Genomic DNA, 22,191 nt, shown 5'->3' on the forward strand with positions numbered 1-22,191 from the left:
CTTTACTTTATATCAACTATCGATACAGAATAGGAAAAGTTTTGAACTACTGATGTCATTTTGAACTTGACATTTTATTATTCCCTTTGGCTTATGTTTACAGAAAACAAATAATTAGAGTTGAAGTCTTTGAAATCAAGTCACTCAACTTAATATTGACGCAAATTTTGACAGAGGTAAATGTATACCAGAAAATAAGCTGGAAGCAAGACCATTAGTCCCAAAGGTTTCCTGAATCAATCTTTAGTTTGATATCCCAATACTTGCAGTTTCAGTCAAACTGTCCCAAGAGCCTCATTTCTCCAGGTCAGTAATGATCATTTTCACTACAACCATCCTGATAATCCCATCACTTAAATCCAAACATCTCCTTCCTCCACTCCAAATCTCAGGCTGCCAAGGAGGAGAGCCTTGCAGCTAGGCAACATTACAAATACAAGCATACCTGAAGAGATTGTTGAGTTCAGTTCCAGACCATTGCAATAAAGCAAGCATTGCAATAAAGTGAGTTTTGATCCTTTTGCTCGTGGAGGGTCTTTCTTTCAATTTATGAAAAATGCATCTCTGAAGCACAATAAAGTGAAGCACAATAAAACAAGGTGTGCCTGTTTATGCTTTTCTTTTGAATCAGCCCATAACCTGTTTACAATTCAATTTCTTGACTGTAATCAGGCCTAAATCCCTTTTCTCAAAGCAATTATTCACCGTCTTGAGTATTAGCTGCAAATTTTATTTTCTTCTTACTCCAATTACCTTCATCTAGTAGTTGATTTTACAAAATAATCTTTCAAAAACCTTACCCTCTGCTTTCACACATTCCTTTATAGTCATCCATCCTTTCCTAACTTCAAATTCTAATGGGAGAGGTGTGTCTTATATTTTCCAACATTAGCTCTTTCACTTGTGGTCTTGATTTCATCCTCCTCCACCTCCCCAGGACTGGCTCCATCAAGTATCTTCTCTACCTTTGTTGGTGCATGCAGTATCTCCTTTTAAGATTACAAATATTTTCTGCTCTTTTGTTCTAAGTCACCCTAGATCCCCATCAAACGAATTCTCTATCTCTCAGTCAAACTTCTTTGAAGACTAGGAACTTTCCCAGGTTTCATGTAATGTTAAATGCACTGCAATCTGTCTTTGTCTGTCAAACACAAGGTCAATAGTAACAGCCTAATTGCCTAAATAATGGCTAACATTCAGTTTAATCCGATTTGGTTCCTCTTTGACATTTTATTTGGCCAGTCCATTCTTGAAATAATTTTCACTCCTCAATCCAAGGCACTATTTTCTTTGGGTGCCCACGCTGCCCATATGACTTCAGGCTTCTCCTAGGTCTCTATCACATATCACTTTTCTGGTCTTCCCCGCATTTTCTTTGAATAATCTCATCAAACTAAGTTCTTATAGTACCCGTGAATCAATGATCCTCAATTCTTTATCGTCACCTCTCTTTTCTACTTGGCTCACCTCCTAGTAGACATACAGTAACTTTTATTCAGGATTTTACACTTGGTAGAGATTTGATTTCCATAAGAAGTCAATCCTACGTTACATAACTATATGACTGCACTTAACTAACTGGCAATTGGAAAAGTGGTACTCTAAGTACTAGCCAGTGGGGGAAAAATAAAATACACCACTGTAATATTTTTCAATATTATATATTTGCTCAGTTGAGTATTTATGGAGCATTGCCCAAGGGATACGTAGAATTTCTCTACATGCTCAAAAATGTATCCTTGGATTAAGTCAGGCCATTAAAAAAAAGTTCTGACAGATTCCTGAATTGCTTATTGTTGTACTTCTTCCCCAAATTACTTTTAGTAAACCATCTTTGGCATATTTTGGTCTGTATTGAAAGATAGTGTAAGAAACAGTTCCAGGATACTTATCACAGTATTTACTCTAAAGATGTTGAGGATGAAAAATATATGATTTTAAGAATTAGGACAGAAAGTGATGTCAGCATCATGGCAACATGAGTCATTCCCTTTTTTCTCTTTCCTTCCATTTACAACTGAAATCCATAAGCAAATAAAAAAATAATTCGCCTTTGCCTAGCACTCTCCAAGATCCATTCGTGTACCCAAAAGTGGGTAAACTGGACCTTGAAGGAGGCTGCAGAGCAAGGGAAGTGGCAGAAGCAGCAGAGTAGGTGGCAGTGGCAGAGGTGGCAGGTCTGTTAGCCACCCACACAACTTTTCTACAAGAGGATGTGGTGGGTGAAGGTGGTGAGTGGGGGGTCTGTCAGCCATGCAAGCTTCAGCTGGAAGAACCAACTGCTTTCTCTGAGGAGAGGCTGCAGTGACTGGGGGAGGGAAAGAAAAGGGAAGAAGACAGGTAAGAATGGAAGGAAAGAATTTCCTGCTGTCTGCCCTAGGATTCTGGCAAGAGGACCACTCACAGACCTCTGGGTGGTACCCCTCGCTGAAGGTTCCCCCGCCTGGGCCATGGACACACCCCAAACTTCAGGTGCTAAGTACATATTTCCTCCCACTCTACCACCACCTTTTGTTTCTCTGCCAGCTTTTTCAGGGTCCACTCCTACCCAGCCTTATCAGTGACTCAGCTCTAATGAGAGAAACTAAAAGCGTGCTATAGCGCCACCTTCTGGAAAACAAAAGGAAGGCTCCTAATTAATAACCTGTTAACTGCTAGAATGGCAGAAAACAAAGCCTACCTAAGTAAGAAATTCTTCACGACTTCAAATACAACAGCAGAGGCGCTTTTCATCAAATACTATAAAAAATCATGGTGATATGGTATCACCAAAAAAAAAAAATGACGATTTTCTAGCAACCAAACTCAAAGACTCAAAATATTGCAATCTGACTGAGAATTAAAAATAGCTGTTATGAAGTAACTCATTTAGCTCCAAATAAACTCAGACTCAGAAATGCAATACAATGATCTCAAGAATTTATTTAATGAACAGAAGGAGTACTTTACCAAAGAGATTGAAGTTCTCAAAAAGAACGAAACAGAAATTCGTGACTGAAGAATTTGATAAATGGGATCAAGGATGAATTATAAAGCATTGGAAATGGGTATATCAGATGGAATAGAGAATACCTAAGCTCAAGGACAGGGATATAGAAATGATTCAGGTGGAAAAGCAGACAGAACTAATATTTTTAAAAAGTGGGGAAACCCTAGGAGGATTAGAGTTCATTACCCAAGCCAACATAAGATTAATGGGTATACCAGAGGAAGAAAAGAGAGAAAAGGGAGCAGTAAGCACATTTAAAGTAGTAACAACTGAGAACTTCCCAAGCCTGGGAAAAGAACCGGATATCCACAAAGCTAGTAGAATACCTTATTATCTCAATGCAAAAAGACCTTCTCCAAGACACATTATATTAAAATTGTCAAAAATCAATGATAAATAAAGAATTTTAAAGGTAGTCAGCGGAGAAAAGATAGCAGCCTACAAAAGAATCCCTACTAAGCTATCAGCAGATTTCTCTGAAGAAACTCTACAGGCCAGGAGGTAATGAAATTACATATTTAAAATATTGAAAAATAAAAACTGCCAGCCAAAAATTAAATCCTGGCAAAGTTATACTTCAGATATGAAGGGAAAATAAAGGCTTTTTTGAAACAAACAAAAGCTGAGAGAATTCACCACTACCAGACATACCTTAAGAATAATGTTGAAAGGAGCTCTTCAAGCTGAAACAACAAAAAAAAGTACACAATACTCTGATTAAGGTGATAACTATACAGTCATAATTAGAAAACTGTATTTTTAAACTGTAACTTTAAAAATATAGTATATTAAAGGCTTAAATATAGCATAAAGATTAAAGGAAAAAAGCATTAAAAATAGCTCTAACTACTGCAACTTGGTAATAAATTGACATAAAAACAGATAATTTATGACATCAAAAGTATAAAAGGGAAAGAGTAAAAGGATGGAAACTTTATAGGTGAATGAAGATGGATTGCTAACAGCAAAAAAAGAGAGCTATTTTATATATGAGATATTTTGTGTAAACCTCATGGTAACTCCAAAGCTAAAATATAATGTGAGACTTGAGACATAAAAATGAGGAGATTGAGCAGATTGCCATGGAAAAACATCAATTTACAAAGATAGACAGTAACAGAAGGAAAAACAAACAGTGGAGAGACAAAATAACCAGAAGGCAGAAGATAAAATGCAGTAGCAAATAGTTACCTATCAATAATCACCCTAAATGTAAATGGATTGAACTCATCAATGAAAAGCCACAGAGTGACTGGATGGATTTTTTTTTTTTAAAGATCAAAATAGATGCTGTATAAAAGAAATTCATTTAAGCTCTAAAGACACACACAAGCTCAAAGTGAAAAAATGAAAGAAAATATTCCAAGCAAACAAAAACCAAAACAGGGCAGGCATATCCATTCTTAGATTTTAAACCAAAAATGGTAACAAGAGACTACAAGACTTTGCAGAAAGAAATTGAAGAAGACACAAACAAATGGAGAGACATCCTGTGTTCATGAATTAGAAGAATTAGTGTTGTTAAAATGGCCATACTACCCAAAGCCATCTACAGATTTAATACAATCCCCATCAAAATACCAAAGGCATTCTTCATAGAAATAGAAGAAACAGTCCTAAAACTTGTGTGTACCCCGAATAGCCAAAGTAATCCTAAGAAAAAAGAATGATGCTGGAGGTATCACACTCGCTGACTTCAGCTTGTACTACAGAGCAACAATAATCAAAAAAGCATGGTATTGGCAGAAAAACTTGTGTTGAACCACAAAAGACACTGAGAAGTCAAAGCAATCCTGAGAAAAAAGAACAAAGCCAGAGATATTATACTTCTGGATTCCAAACTATACTATAAAGCCATAGTCATATAAATAGTATGGTACTGGCACAAAATAGACACATTGACCAATAGAATAGAATGGAGAGCCATGAATCAAATCCTGGCATATACAGTCAACTAATACTCAACAGAGTATCCAAGATTATCCACGGAGGAAAGGATAATTTCATCAACAAATGGTGCTGAGAAAACTGAAGACACATATGCAGAACAATAAATTTGGACCCCTATCTCACAACACTCACAAAAATTAACTCAAAATGAACCAAAAATTTCAACATTAGACCTGATACCATAAAACTTTTGGAAGAAAGTCTAGAAAAGAAGCTCCTTTTTTTTTTAATTGAAGTTTATTGGGGTGACAATTGTTAGTAAAGTTACATAGATTTCAGGTGTACAATTCTGTATTATATCATCTATAAATCCCATTCACCACCCAGAGTCAGTTCTCCTTCCATCACCATATATTTGATCCCCTTTACCCTCATCTACCACCCCCCTCCCCCCCTTACCCTCTGGTAACCACTAAACTAGTGTCTGTGTCTATGAGTTTTTGTTTCTCATTTGTTTATCTTGTTCTTTTGTTGTTTTTGGTTTATATACCACGTATCAGTGACATCACATGGTTCTCTGCTTTTTCTGTCTGACTGATTTCGCTTAGCATTATAATCTCAAGATCCATCCATGTTGTCACAAATGCTCCTTGATATTGATCTTGGCAATGATTTTTTGGACATGATGCCAAAGCAAAAACAACAAAGGAAAAATCAACAAACAGGGCTACATTAAACTCAAAAGCTTCTGCACAGCAAAGGAAAACATCAACAAAATGAAAAGACAACCTATAGAATGAGAGAAATATTTTACAAACCATGTATCAAGTAAGGGGTTAATATCCAAAGTGTATAAGGAATAGTCAATTTGAAAACAAAAACATAGCAAACTGATTAAAAAATGGGCAGACGAACTAAATAGACGTTTTCACAAAGAGGACATAAAAATGTCCAACAGGCACATGAAAAGATACTCAACATTAATAATTATCATGGTAAAACAAATCAAAACCACAATAAGGTGTCACCTAATACCTGTTAGAATGGCTAATCATCAAGAAGAGACAACAGGCATGGGTGAGAATTCATAAGTGAAAAGAGAACACTTATATTAATACATCCTTGGTAAGAATGTAAATAGGTCCAACCACTATGGAAACTATGTGGAGATTCCTCATAAAATTAAAAACAGATCTGCCAAACAATCTAACAATTCCACTTCTGGGTATATACCCAAAGCACATAAGAATGGGATTTTGATAAGATATAGGCACCCTTATGTTTATCACAGCATTATTCACAATAGTCAAGATATAGAAACAACCCAAAAACCCATCAAGGAATGAATGGATAAAAAAGGTGTGGTTCATATATACAAAGGAATATTATGAAGCCATGAGAAAGAAGGATATCCTGACATTTGTAACAACATCCATGGTCCTTGAGCACATTATGCTATGAGAGACAAGTCAGACAGAGTAAGACCGGTACTGTATGATATCACTTACATGTGGAATCTAAAAAAGTTAAACCTATAAAAAACAGAGTTAAAATGGTGATTATCAGGGGTGGAGTTGGGAGGATAAGACTGATGGTGTTTAAGGGAACAAACTTGTAATGAATTTAATAAGCCATAAAGATCTAATGAATATAAATAATAACATTGTACTATAATTTTATAACGTGATAAATATCACTACATGGGCAATCACATTACCATATATAAATGTATCCAAGTAACACACTGTATACTTTAAACTTATATAATGTTACATGTGAAATTTAATAAAAAGTAAAAACATTGTAAAACATTTCATTAATAATTCTACATTGATTACACATTGAAATTATAATTTTTTGGATTAAATGAAATATTATTTTTTAAAGAATTGGGATAGGTTTATAGTCATTACAGAATCCTCAAATTATTAAGAAGAAAAATATACGACTTTTTCAAAAACCACAAGTGCCTATTCTACATAATAGATAAAAGTTTACAGGTTTTATTTTGACATATTATGAAATACATTGTCAATTCAATATCTCTAGATAATGAGCTTAAGTATACTGCATAGCACTTGCAATTTACGAATGTACCTTAATTGATTTAGTAATTCAATTATTATTAAGTTGGTTGGTTTTAATATTTTACTATGTAAGCAATTCTTCTATTAATAAGATATTTGTTTTAGTTCTTTATGCAATGAGATTTATAATTATTTGATACACAGCTCAATCTCTAAAACATTTATTAATCATATTCTCCAATTTATCTAAATTCTAAAAAAAGACATCTCAAAATTTATGAAACACTAAAACATTTACATGTCCTCATGTAAAAAATATCAAAGTTAATTTTATAGTGACATAGTTTGAGAGAATATAAGATTTATAAGTTCTCGTATGCTTCCTTAGCATTCAAACATATTCTTGCCCATGCATATACCATTTATAATTTACTGATGCTTTAAGTATTGGATCCAAACTAGACAAGCTAACTATTTAAATATTCAGTTTTACAATAATTTAATTCTAATTGTAGGTATTACTCCAATGAAGGAAGAAAGAAACCTTAGTGGGTCATAAGATGCATTTTATCATGTTAGTCAATTTTTTAATATAATCCACTATTTAAATATTATGTCATATGTAGTTCTTATACATGTTAACCTATCTATCCAGAATGCCAATTCTTACCCACATTTCTACCCACCTTAACTAATTAGTAAAATGTCTGTCGTCTTCAAGACTCAACTCCTTTTTTTGTCCTATTCTGTTCAGCCTTTCTTAATTCTTATTCTCAAGAAGAATTTGTCATTCTTTAGTGATTGTACCTTACCTTTCAAATATCTGTCATATTGTCCTATCATGCTACACAAACTCTCTCATATTCCCCTGAAACATAGAGCTTCTTAAAGGCAGAATCTTTGCTGAATAGTTACATGTATCATCCAAGGACTTAGCGCCTTATCATCTTTGTATACTTAGAACCTAGCATAACTAATGGCTTAGCGCTAACAATTAATGACCAAATGAATAGGTATTCTGAGGACATTTAAGTAAGTACATATTTGAAATTTCTTATGCTCTTTTGATTTCAAGTTCTAAGAAGATTTTACTACGCAGAGAATACCGTTCAAGATGCAGTTGTTTCTTTCTTATCTTTTCTATTTCATAGACCTAGTTCTTAAAAATATATTAAGAAAGGAATATAAAACAATAATTGGTAATCTTGCAAGAATGATATTTTTATAAATTCATCCCTGGCACAGAGACTATTATGATCACAACCTGTCACCATCCTAAACATCATTTTTATCATTGTGAACAAAATATAAATGGTGGGGAATCATTTTAGAAATAAAAATCACCCTGATTTTTAAATGGGAATGGAAAATTCCCTGCAATATCACAAACATATCAAGGTTTTCTACAGAAATGTTTTTAGATGTATGTGCTAGAGATACTTCTATTTGTAAGGTTACCACAGTGCTAACTACACACAGTATAAATGCAAAAACACTTTTAGAAAACAAATTCAAACAGTTCAAGCCTAGAAAATACTGAAGCAAAACAAACTTGAGTATTTATATCCCTGGTGAATATTTATTTTAATTATATTTTAGTAAAGCCATGTACTTTTTTGAAAGACAAGGGCATTATGCAAATAGGGTTTGGCCTTAGGCAAATCCATTAGGAGGGTGAAAGTGAGTATAAAGGAGGTGTCCCTTCTCTACCTACCCACATGCATTTTTGTGCACTGACTAGTAGAGCTCTCCTTCATTTCTCTCAAGATGCTCTGGATAACTAATAATGCTGGACCCTGTGAAGTGTTTCCACTTTGGTAGGGACTTTTTGAAGAGGAGGTGTCATCAAGATCTTAAAGAAATGCAACTTTAATTGCAAAATGTCAACTAGAGTTTGGCAGCAGTAGATGGTGGTAGCTCTTTGAGAGGGCCTTACTCTTCAGAAATCACATTCTGTAGCTTCCCACACACTTAGGTTGCATCCTAAATTGACACTTTGTAGAAAATTGCTCTCTCACATACAATATTCTCTCCCTCTGTTAAATACTATTTCCTCCTCTTTTTTGAACTGGCTGGAACTAAGGGTTGAAAGAAGCAAATAGAATTGGAGAAATGTTGACATAACAGCGTTAGTTTTTTAGCAATTTTTTAGTCTATTTTAATGTAAAACTTTAATAAACAATATATTGATTGATCATTGAAAAAACTTCTGGGGCAAGTGGGGTATGTGTTGTCATCAACCCTATTTTACAGATGAATCTATTGATACCAAAATCACTGAGTAGAGTCTAGTAAGAGAAAGAAGTAGGCCTGGAATCCAGATAGTATGCTTCAAAATTCCATGTCCTTGTCCCAATGAAATGGAAAAAGCAACAGAGGCCTCAAAGGGAACAGCAAATGAAACTTCAGTTAATTTTGAACATGTTCTTATTTACGCTGAACCACCCCTCTTGCACACACAGCTGCAAAGATTTTAAACAAAGAAGTAAGCCACACAGAAGCAACCCCATTCTAGTAGGCAAAGCGTCTCACAGTGTTGAAAATCCACTCTGGTAGCCCAGGACAGTAGGAGTTCCTGATAACCTGTACAAATGAAATGTTTTAAGAGTCATGAACCCGCAATCAAGGTCTTAAAGGGACCACACAACTAAGTTTGACCCTGAGCCTAGGGAGAAGGGACACTTTGACCACATAGCCTTGGGTATCTTATACTTATTTCCACTCTACTAATGTAAATATGTGTTCCCTCTCATCTCCCATTCCTCACTCAGATGCTACATTACGTGCATGGCATGTTTAGGAAGGTGTACAAAAAAAAAAACAAAAAACGGACTTTGAAGAAGTGAAGGAAAGACCAAATGCTCATAAACTAATTTAACGGTGATTTGTCTTCAACTCCACTGATAGCTGCAATTTGCTTTTGCATTTTGCATTCAATTTCACCTGCCCATTCTTGAAAAGACATTAACCAAAATTAATAATTTATTCTAAAGCTCCATAAAAATTCCTCGACATCCTAAAAAGTGCAGAGTTAAAGAGTGGATAAAAATATCTTTAGAGCATGTTGAAATAAAAAGAAAGAGCTTCATTCCAAAACAACACCACTTATAGAATTTAATACAATAAAACATATTTGTGTGTAAATAATAAACATATCAGCATAGAATCTGCTTTAAGAATTCAGAAAAGTAAAACGTATATATATTTTTCTTTGTGCAATGTACTGAATGCATGCCAGTTTTAGTTTGGGCAAATTATTCTGTGGGAGGCAATGTATATTATTAAAAAACAGTGAGGACTTATAATAACAGCTATGGAGACTGAAAAAGTGAACTGACCAGAGACATGTAAAATGATGTCCAGATTAGGGATGAAGTAATGATAGGTATAAAGAAAACTAAAGAGAGAGAGAATCATTAACCTCAAGGGGAAGAAATATTATAGAAGAAAATAAATATAACTACATAGTTTCACACACTGCGAGAACATCAATATTTTCAACCACCAGATGGCAGAAATGAAGCTACAGAACTCTAGAATCTAAAGATTCAGATTGTGCTCAGAAAATTATAACTGCGGCCCCCATCTTGATTTCATTTTTAGCTGAACAGACATTAGAATACATTGGTGCAAAATTCTGCTGTGTGTTAAGTAGAAAAATATTATTTGGATGAATAATAGCTTTCCGTTTCAATGGGCTGCCAATTCATCAGTTAGATTATGGTCTCTTTTAAAAGAATCATTTTTAAAGACAAGCTACAAGATCTGGACTATGAATTACCCATTCAATCAGCTTCTCCTATTGGAAGGCACTTTAAATTGATTCCACCTGTTTCTAATCATGTACACTTTCCTTGTTTTATTTTCTCAAACTTTTATCCTTCTCATTTTTCAAAAACAATCAGTTGTCCATGTATCCAAACTGCTCTGAATCGTTGGCTTTGCTTATGCCATTCTATCATATGTGCTTGTATGTTTTCTGATGATCTCCAGTACTGACAATATGAGTTTAAATGAGATCTTTTGCACTAATTTTTACGTATTAGGTGGTTGTGAAATAATAACAATAATAGTAACAACAATAATAATGATGATGAAATGTTGGCATAACATATACACAAACATTTTGATTCTAATAAGCTGGAATTTTCTCATTCCAGTGGTAAAAGTAGTGATATTTCAATATTTCTCTTAACTTCCATAAAAGATACTATAAAAGACAGATACCTAGTTGATAAATTAAATGGCTTCTAAGATCTAATATTTGATCTTCCTTAAATTAGCTAGAATTTTAAATATCTTTAATGTAACATTATTTTATTAAGGTAAATTAACATTAGTAAAACAATGGTGAGTGTTTATTGGGTGCCAAAAAGTGTTCCAAGCATTTTAAAGGGATTCAAAAATTTGAACTTCATAATAAACCATGAGATAAATGCATGAAAATCCCCATTTTACAGTTTAGGACACTGAGCCATATTTCGGTTATATATTGTATCCAAATTCTCACAGGTAATACATAGCTGAGCCTGATTTATACCCAGGCAGTCAGATTTTCCAGTTTCAGCTCTTAACCATTGCTCCATTCACCTACACTGCACTATTTTTTAAAAAATCATTCAGTGTTCATTTGGCACCTTTATTTAACAAATATTTATTGAGTGTCTACTTGGTACCAAGGATTGAATATTCATAGAAAAATTTTTAAAAATGGACCCTACCCTGGAAGGCATACAGTCTGGTGGAGAGCAGAGACATGTGATAAATGAGGACGATACAGCTCTGTGGGTGCCATAGCTGGGTGCCTCCAGCTATGTAGGAGGTATAAGAGGGAAAAAAAAGAGTGGATACATTTCCAAGAAAGTACTTTGTCCAAGTGTCTTCTGACAGGTGACAGGAGAAGTGTAGGTCAAGAGAGAAAGGCGTATACATGTGTAGAAGCACTAGAGTTATGCATATTTGAAGAAATGCAAGTAGTTCATTATCATAGGAGTTTAAGTTTAAAAATGGTGTACCAAGGGTATATACATGTATCAAACCACATTGAATGATGCTTAACGAGTGTGCCTTTCATAACATGTAAATATCAATTTAAAAAATGGGTTGCCAATTTTAAAAAGACAAGTTTGGAGAGTCAGGAAGAGGCCCTAGCACAGTTGGCTTTGCATGACACGTTGAGAGTATGCATTTTACCCTGTAAACATTGGGAACTTCCAAACAACTTTAAGCAAGGGAGTTACGTGACCCAAAATATGTTTCAGGAAATCATTCTGGTAGTAGTGTGAGGATAGACTGGAGTGGCATAAGGCGTGAGATAAACAGGCCACATATGAGACTACTGCACTAGTGAAATACAGGATCATGAAGCCTGGACTAAGGCAGTTGCAAATGAAATAAAGATTAAGAAATGAGTCTGAAGATATTTTGATATGAAATGTACTGACCTGTGAAGGGATGTGATCTAGAGCAAAGGAGGTAGAATTATATTGTACCAGGTATGAGCAGGCTTGGCTAGTGAGACTAGAGGAGAGGTCGTGAAGGCGGTAACCGAGGGGTCATATTTGTTACTATTATTGCTGATCACCTTGATTTTCTGTATACGGAAATGTGCTAAGTCATAAGTCATCCCTCGAGAGAGTAGCTTGTGACCATGCACAGAGAGAACTCGAGGAAAACAGGGAGGACTTATAATAACAACTATGGCGACTAAAAAAGTGAACTGACCAGAGACATGTAAAATGATGTCCAGGTTAGGGATAAAGTAATGATAGGAACAGGGAAAACTAGAGAGGTGGAGAGAGACTCATTAACCTCAAGGGGAAGAAATATTATAGAAGAAAATAAATATAAGTGTAGCGTATCCCATGACTAGCTGTGAGTAATGATCATGTAGTCATAGTAATATAAATAATAAATACTTACTGAAAGATTGTATAACTTATGAAATAACTATGTATATTTGCAAGAGGGTAGGAAGGTAGAGTGTGAGCGGAGAGATGGGGATAAGTGAGCAATAATGGCAAGTCATCCTCTTTCTCTGTGAAGTCAATGGCTAATATCTAAAACTAAAAATTCAAGAAAAACCTGTACACACATATTATTTGTAAATCTGCATTAAAATTCTGAAAGAAACAGCTAAGAATTGAAAGTATTGCTTTAGGGTACGGGGTGGGGCTTTAAGTTTTGGCAATTACTGGATTTTATAATAAGCTTTGTAGAACTATTTACATTTTCAAAGTATATCCATGTGTCACTTTGATAGAAGTATTTGATTTAAAATAATTTTTAAAAGAAATCAAGAAAAGATGTAGTTTGGAAACCATTTTAGGGAATTAGGAGATGACACCTGTGTCTTGAGACCCTTTGGCACGTAGGAGGTGGGGCATCTGAGGGGCTGGGGTACTCAAAAGGAGGATGAGTTTGTGTTAGCGTGAGAAGGGTAAGATGCTTGAGAATGCAGGGAAGTTTATTCAAAGGAATTTTAAGATTCCAAAGTATGAAAGGAGAGAAAAATTTGGAAGGAAGTCTCATTCAATAGTATGGGGATTTTTTAAAATTATAAGAAAGTAGCAGATTAATACAAGTTAACAGACAATTAAGATTTGTAGGTAGATAAATGATCAACAGGGGAAAAACATCTTGACACAGTTCAGGGACTATATTGGATGTTAACCTCAGAGATATTTTTTGAATCCAAAAACCATAACAAAAACACCGTAAAGGTCTTATGACCCTGGTGACTATCCTACCTCTGATCAGAAAGATGGATTCTTGAGACAAAGAAAGATGAGAGAAAATTATTTTTAAAAAAAATTAACTTCCTTTCTTTCCCCCTTAGAAAGTGATGATGTTAACCGAACAGGCCAGAAAGCTGCTGAACGACTTAGAATAGTTCCTGAACCCTTCCTTCTTAATATGCACATATAGGTTGACAATTTAAGTAACAGAATTCATGCCTTGAAGCCAGAATAATATTATACTCAAACATTTCTAGGATCACTCTTTCCTAACTCAAAAAAACCTCATAGCAAGCAAGGCAGAGCATACAGCAGCGGGTCAGGAGTGAAATGGAATTGCTTTGCCTCTGGGTAATCATGAATTTGCTCGGTGAAGCCAAGCAGAGCATTCTGGCAGAAATACACACATTTGTTTGTCAGTAGAGTTTTTTTTTTTTTTTTCCCCTTTTTCTTCTTCTGACCTTCACATAATTGATTCAAGAAAGGAATACCTCAAAAGTAGGTCAGTTCCTGTTTGCACAGTTTGGAATACATATATAGATGTTTCTTAGGGACTAGGAGATAGAAATAGTACATTACTGAATTTAAAAGAATTACACTTGTCCAAATTGTTGGACTGTAAGCTTCAGCTTTTCCTTAACTTTATTTGGGGATTCAAGAATTCTACGGTCTTGAGAATAGAGGTTTTTCTCACCCCACCTGAAATGTCTATCGTTCCCTCCTATTTATGCGGCCCCACTGCTGAACCATTAACTGCTGGAAACTTTATTACACAGTAAAACAAAATCTGACTCCTTGATTTTTAACTGATTTGCAGTTTGGAAACTTAGAGAAATATTTCCAACAGAATAAATTCTTTATTTCTCCTGTCCTCTGTTCTGTACAGTCTAAAGAAGTTCCAGTTCCCTCAAGGTGGCATGGTATGTCTCATCCTCACCTATTCTCCTGGACAAAGCCTCCTAATTTTGTCAAAGTTTAACTATCTATTTTGAATTGCATCTCAGATTTAATGACAAATAACCAGCTCAAATGTAATGGCTATGTCAAATTATCCTCAACCATAGAAGATATGATCATTCCCTGTTCCCGCCCACGATTGTAGCCTAGTGTCTTTTATTTATTTATTCAAAGTTCTACTGCTTTGGTTCTCAGAACGCAGCAGGCATGACGTCACCGGAGGACTGGTGAACACACAACTCACTGAGCCCCGCCCACTGGGTCCCCGATTCAGTAGGTCTGGGCTGGTGCCCAAATTTGGCATTTCTGAGAATTTCCCAGGTAATGACGATGCTACAGTTAGGGACCACACTTTGAGAACCTCTAATGTTTTATATCTCCATTTATTACAAGTGTTAGTCCACATGTCTGATGTACCTTCTAAGTACCATCACATTTAATGCCCATTACACGTGGTGACATAGAGGCTAAGAGAGATTAAGTCATGTACCCAAAGTCACAGAAACAGGAGAGGCGTAATCCAGATTCAAACTAAATTCAGAAATTATCCTAGGTAAATACCTACTGTCTGACAGATACATCATTAAACATCAAGGTATTTCTATTTTAAAAAGAAAACACTAATATAGAAGATGAAAAAACATTATTTAACGTTTTCTTCTCGATCTCTCTCATTCTTGCTCCTCACTCCAAAATAGACATAGCTAGCATTGCCTCCTCAGATTAAAATAATGTATTAGCTCAAAAGTAGTAGCTGAGAAATAATTGTTCAGAAACTTCTGGAAATGTGAAAATGTTAATTTATTATGTTTTTTGCTCTAAAAGCTGTCTGGCAGGACAGCAAACTGCTTGGAGAAAAAGTGAAAGCAGACGAGAGTTGGTATGTAATTTCAGCTAAAGATAGTTTTCACTACTCTGTAGTTAAGCCAACAAGGACTTGAAGTCAAGGTTATCAAAATGAATATAATTCACCTGTTGTTAGTCAAGAATTAAATTTTATGATTACTGTTTTATAGGCAAGCAAACAAGAAAACGCAGACTTCTCCATGAGAGTACAATAGGTCAGGAGCAGGTTAAAAAAACACTTCCCTGACTTCCCTAACTTGCATTAGAGTGTTAAACATTGTGAGCAGATTGGCGCATTACCTAAAAGAAAACCTTAAAGGCTGATACTCTGACTATTTTCTAAAAAAAGAAAAAAAAATCTTGTATTAGGTAAAAATTCACTTTGAATTCCATTTTACTGTCAAGTCCTACCCACTGAATTTAATAAATATGTTTTATAGAACTTTAATAAGCAATGATGATAATACACACAAATAACACCATTTTGAGGAGGGCTTTGAATGTGAGTTTCAGAACTTTAAGGTACCTATACGAACATATTTTAATAAAACTGAAATACTACCAGAACTGTGATGGAAAGACTGATTTTCTAGTATGTAGATTAAATTTGGGATGTCTTTGTGAGGAACAGAAATAGAATGTAAAGCAGCTTTGAATCCTAACAGATTTTAGGGATTGAAAAGAAGAGATGAAATTGACAGGAGTTATTGTGGATCTTTGGACTTCTTATCTGAAAGGAATGAGAGATGGTCACTGGTCTGTGAGCTGTCCGTAAAGGCAAGACGTGTGTCTTGTTCATGTTAGAGCACCAGGGTCTAGCCCAGTTCCATAATCTGCATGCTAATTGTTTTTTTATGCACGAAAGTGAGAAGTCAAAATAACCTCAAAGTTTTGAGCCTGGTACCTAGAAGAGGTATACTGGGATTTGTGTGTGTGTGTGTGTGTGTGTGTGTGTGCGTGTGTGTGTGTGTGTGTGTGTGTGTGTGTATATATGAAACATATATGTATGTCAGTAAGAAAGACTGATTTGGTGGGGAAAATAAATAGGTTGGACAAGTCTAACTGAATAATACCGTATGTATCTTACAGGCAATAGAAAGTGGGGATAGAGTTTGGAGAGAGTTCATAGGAAAAAGAAATATAGTGGCAAAAGTTGAAATAAGAGAGCAATGGAAATATCTAGAGGAGAAAGTATAATGAAAGAAAAGGGCATAGCATAGAACAGATTCCATATTTAAGAGGGGAATGAGAACATGGGAAGAAGGCAGAGAAAGAACTGCCAGAGACAAAAAGGAAGGAGAACCTCCTATGTATTAGGAGACAGGAGAGCGAGAGTTTCACAAACATGAAGATGTATAATTCTTAGCTGTCATAAAATTGATCTGTGGTTATGGTTAGGTCACTTGGCAAGAACTTGATGCTAATAAAGCTGAATTTGGTGAAGAGAATTTGTAATTGCTGCAACAGAATACAATCTAATATATTTGGTTTATAAATCTGCTTTCTATATTTGCTTCTTCAAGATTCTTGGGTACAATTAACCAGCATCCACTATAAACTAAATTGCAGCTAGATCAGGAAGAAGAGAAGTATATCCAGTATCTATTTCAGCATTGTCCTCAGGCATCTGGCCAACACAGTAAGGCAATAAAAAGAATAAATATCAGAATAATATTAACCAAAATTGATATTATTTACAGATTATGTTACTGTCTATATTAAAAAAAGACAAATAATAATGAGATGACTCAGCAATTTGCTATTTCCCCCCTCCCCCACAGTGCTGATTTCCTTTCCCTAAAAAAAAAAAAAAAAAAAGTTAGAAAATATGATTTTGGTGGGAGCGTAACTTCCCACTCCTAAAGAATGGGCCTGTGCATAGTGACTTCGCTCTAAAAGTACAGAATGGAAAGAGGAAAAAGTAAAATAGAGTGACTTTACAGCAGTGGAGAACGTTGATTAACACTACTTCAGCCACATGATTGAGGACAACATCAACAGTCATACATCATGTAGATAGTAAGTGCACTTGCTTGGTATGATGTGATGAAAATGGTGCTTTACCTCTGTGGTCTTCTTCCCCCAAATCCATAAAGCCCAGTCTAGTAATGAGAAAACTCATCAGACAAATCCCAACTGACGGACACTCTACAAAATACCTGAATAGTAAGTAATTCTCAAAACAGTCAAAGTTATCAAAAACAAAGAGAGTCTGAGAAACTGTCACAGCAAAAAGATTCTAAGAAGACATGATGACTAAATGTAATGTGGTATCCTGGACCTTTTAGAAACAGACATTAGGGAAAAACTAAGGAAAGCTGAATAAATTTTGGACTTTAGTTAATATTACTAAATCAATATTTGTTCATCAATTATAAAAAATGTACCAAATCAATTACAAAAAAGTGTTAATAATAAGAAAAACTGTGACGTGGGGGTTGGGCATATGGAAACTATACTATCTGTTCAATTGATCTGTAAGTCTAAAACTGCTCTAAAAATAAAGTGTACTCATTTAAATATATAATTTTTCAAAGATGTCACTTATAATATTAAAATGTGAAGTACATAGTAAAAATTAATAAAGATTACAAGGTATTTATAGATATATAATCTACCGGCAGACATTTTAAAAATATAAAAAATATACTATGAGCAATGAATCCAGAGTCTCAATATTGTAGCAATATCAATTCTTCCCAAACTAATCAATACTGTGATCAATATCAGAGAATTTTTCAAATATTTTTGTGGAACTTGAAAAGCAAAATCCAAAGTGTGTATGGAGTACAAAGATCCAAGGACAGGTAAGATACTCTTAAAGGAGATCAAAATGTGGAAGAATTACCTTACCAAACATCAAGAAGTATTATAAAGTTATAGTAATTAAGATAATCTGGTATTGGTTAAGGATACACCAACTGAAAAGTCCTCTCCGCCCTCCCCCAACAAAAAACCCACACATATTTGGAAATTTGATTTATGATCGAATTGGTATTATAGGTCAATGGAGAATAGGTATTTTCAATAAATGGTCCTGAAATTACCGTTTAATGTTATGAGATCATGGCATTGAACTTTTCCTTCAGATTATGTATCAAAAATTAGCTGTGTAAGGCTTAAAGGTGAAATATAATCTATGAAACTTTTAACTGATAATATAGAAGGTTATCTTTATGTTGTCAGTTAAAGAAGGAAGGATATCCTAAATAAGACACAAAGTTACACACACAAAGGAAATGATTAATAAAGTTTTATGGTAAAAAGATAATATAAAGAAAGCAAAGCAGAAGCCCAAAACTGGGAATATATGGGGTAGTACCCAAAATATATAAAGAAATCCTACAAGTCTATAAAACACACACACACACACACACCAAATAGAAAATGCCTCAAAAGTCATGTAAAGGCACATCACAGAAGAGGAATCATAAACAGCAAATAAATATGAAATTATGTTCAATCTCACAATCAGGGAAATGAAAATTAAAATCACCATGAAATACATTTTAATACCCACAGAAATGACAAATACAAAAGTCTGACAATGTCAAGTATTGGTAGGGTTTGAAGCAAATGGAACTTTTATTAAATGATGATGTGAGTGCCAATTGTTTCAAGCATTTTAGAAAACAAATTGACACTCACTAACAAAGCTAAACCTTTAACTTAATAATGCAACCCATGAGTATTTACTCTAGAGAACTCCAGCACATGTGCACTTAGACAAAAGTACTCATAATAGGATTGAATATTTATGAAAACAAAACAAATGGAAGTTAGCAAAAGAATCAATCGATAAATTGTTGTATATTGATATTGCATAAATATAAGACAATAGCCAGCATGAATGTATTGTATCCTTAAACAGCAAAAATAATGAATTTCTGGAACTTAATCTCTAATAAAATTAAAAGGCAAATCATAGATGAATTCGTGCAGTGTAATTTCTATTTAGAACAATGAAAACATTAAACATTATGTTGTTTTGACATACAAAGATATGTAGTAAAAGTCAAAAAACAAAGCAAAGGAATGTTAAAATTTATTGTTTAATTTCCTCTGAGCAGAGCTGAAAGGGAATGGAATTCAGTAGGATTACAAAGGAGATTGCAAAGGGAATGATAACCATTTTCTTAAATCAAATGCTGGACATGATGTGCATTTGAAACATCATTCCTAATACCTTACACAGGTTTTATATTTTTTTTCAGTTTACTCCACATTTAAAAAAAAATGTTTTAAAACATAACCAATGTAACACTCCCCAAAGAGTTGGAACAAAGCCATTTCTGCATAATAATAACACCTCTCAGAGTAAACTTAAGTGGATTGCATTATTTCTCTAATTATTTTTGCTCATTTTTCTGACAACATGATAGGAACATCAGAAGAAAGAAAACTAAAGCACCAACTGTTGAAAATCTGAATCATTTCTGTAACATTTCTGAACCCTAAGGATGGTTCAGAGAACCTGAGTGGGTATGAGAGGACTATAGAAGAATGAGTTTTGTCAGACATTTATGACAAGCTTTGATGTTACACACTTTTCACTCCCATCACTTGATCAACTGTAATGCTCAGCAAATCAGTAAGCTATTGTTCTTTTCATTAGATAATTAGGATCGAACCTTCATTAATTAGAAAACCCTGTTTGCTTTTAAAAGAAATCTAAAGATGACAGAGGTGATTTACACTAGAAATTTAAGATCACCAACAAGGGCCAGTGCAGATGTGGCCCAGCTCTCACTTTCAATACAATACAGACTTTTGGAGCTAAAGCTCCTTAGAGACGTTCTGTTTCTACACTCATCTTGCAGTAGTCCCATTAAAACTGAATCTGCTGTTGAGGTACAGGGATGGTATTGTCAAAGTCTCCTACTTCTTTGACGTGTACCATAATGCTTGAGCTTTATAGTAAGGCTTCAAAGAACATGGTGATGACTGGCCAAAGACAGATTCCTCAGCCTTTCATTAGCAGCAGGAAAGTGCACTGACTGGTGTATCTTAAAATATACTGTCACAGTCACAAAATTAAAAGGATTGCCTAGTTTATGAAAGCTTAATGGACTTGCTAAAACCAGTAAATAATGGAATAGTAATTGCTTCCTAGAGAAAAAGTTGCGATTTCAATTCAACATGAGAGCAAATCATTACTATTAAAAACACATCATTCTTTAAGAACTTACAACACTATTCTAACAAAAGCACTTAGAGTTGAATTCTGAACCATATAAATGTTTCAGAGTGCTTGTTATGACCATTGAGGTATAGGGTAAAACCTGAAGGACATCAACAGGCAGCAATTAATAAAGATCATTATAGATGTTCGCTTTTATTTTAATGCCTAGTTCTTCAGAGACCAAAAAATATATGTAAAGTATTATAAAGGCCATTTCTCATGATTTACGATTCTTGTAATGACTGCTCTAGTTAAACCAATTGACTTGGCAAAAATTTAGCATCATTGTAGTTTTGCAGCAGCATGGAAAGTGGTTGCTCATGTCTTAGGAGCATTGTATTATGGAACAAGTGACTATATTTTTAGAACACAATGCTGAATTTCAATGTCACTTGAAAATCCAGCTTATAAAACTACAGAGCTGAAAGTTGAAGGAAATATCATGTGCAGCTTTCTTTAGAGGAATATGAAGAGTAAATTATTATTATTATAAAATGCATATTATTATTGACAGTAATATGCCTTGTTCTTGCCACAAGTAATACATTAATTAGCATGGGCTCAATTTATGACAGCAAATCTCAAGTAAACATGTAAGTTACTCGTAATCTCATCCAACAACATCGAAAAGCAGAAAAAAATTATTCCTAGTAGAGACTCATCACATGAAATCATAGAAATACATACATTTTCTACTCTTTTCAATAATTTCCGGGGGTCTTTATATAGAAGTTTTCTATTTTTGTTACTCTGAGTTGGGAGATAAGAATATCAGAATCTCATCTCAGTTCTGCTACATTATTTGGGGAAGTCACTGTGTGTCACTTGGCCTACTTTAGTCTTCTAATCTGTAAACTGGAAAAAATGAATGTATTCTTCCAAAAATGGCTTCCATCAGCATCATCAATCTCTAAGGAATTTCTTTAAAACCCTGATCTTCAGATTTTAATTGGTTAAGTCCTAGAGATCTGCATTCTTTTTTTTAACATGTCTCCAGGTAATGCTGATCCATAAACAGGTTTATAAATAAGCTACATACTTTTAAAGATATTTTTTGGCTCTGTGATTCAATAAAATATACTTGTTGGTGAAGGTTACAATTCAGGGGATACTCATTTTAGAATTATAAGCGACTTTGATTGCAATAAAATTAACCTTAACATTAAAATTATGCTGAAAAGAATGCTTTAAAAATCAAGAAATATTCACTTCCATGGTATAACTCAAGGTCACTATTACTATTATGTACTGTAGGTACATGTGTAAAGCCAATTAGTAGACATGTTTGTGATATGAAAGATTAAATCCACATGTGACCTAAAGAAATAAAACCATGTTTTATATACTACTTACGGGATCAGTCTCACTTTACAAAGATACTTTGTTCTATTGAGACAATATATTTTATGAACTTTTTTTAACATAAGATTTTCAATGACCATCTAGTTTGTATTCAAGTGGCTTTCCAATGTCCCCATCCAACACATATTTTATACACTAGCTGCAAAAGCTGAATTAGCTCCAAAACTTATCTTCATATTTTTAAACTGAATGACTTTCTGT

The 22,191-nt window shown here is 34.3% G+C and overlaps 1 long non-coding RNA gene across 1 annotated transcript in view; it reads right to left on the minus strand.

The window, feature by feature from the left end:
- Window positions 1-22,191, minus strand: part of LOC117012186 (uncharacterized) — a 147,816-nt gene that overhangs the window by 121,671 nt on the left and 3,954 nt on the right. The gene's annotated exons all lie outside the window — the stretch shown is intronic.

Source organism: Rhinolophus ferrumequinum, chromosome 20 (genome assembly GCF_004115265.2).
Source record: "Rhinolophus ferrumequinum isolate MPI-CBG mRhiFer1 chromosome 20, mRhiFer1_v1.p, whole genome shotgun sequence".
Classification (NCBI taxonomy): Eukaryota; Metazoa; Chordata; class Mammalia; order Chiroptera; family Rhinolophidae; genus Rhinolophus; species Rhinolophus ferrumequinum.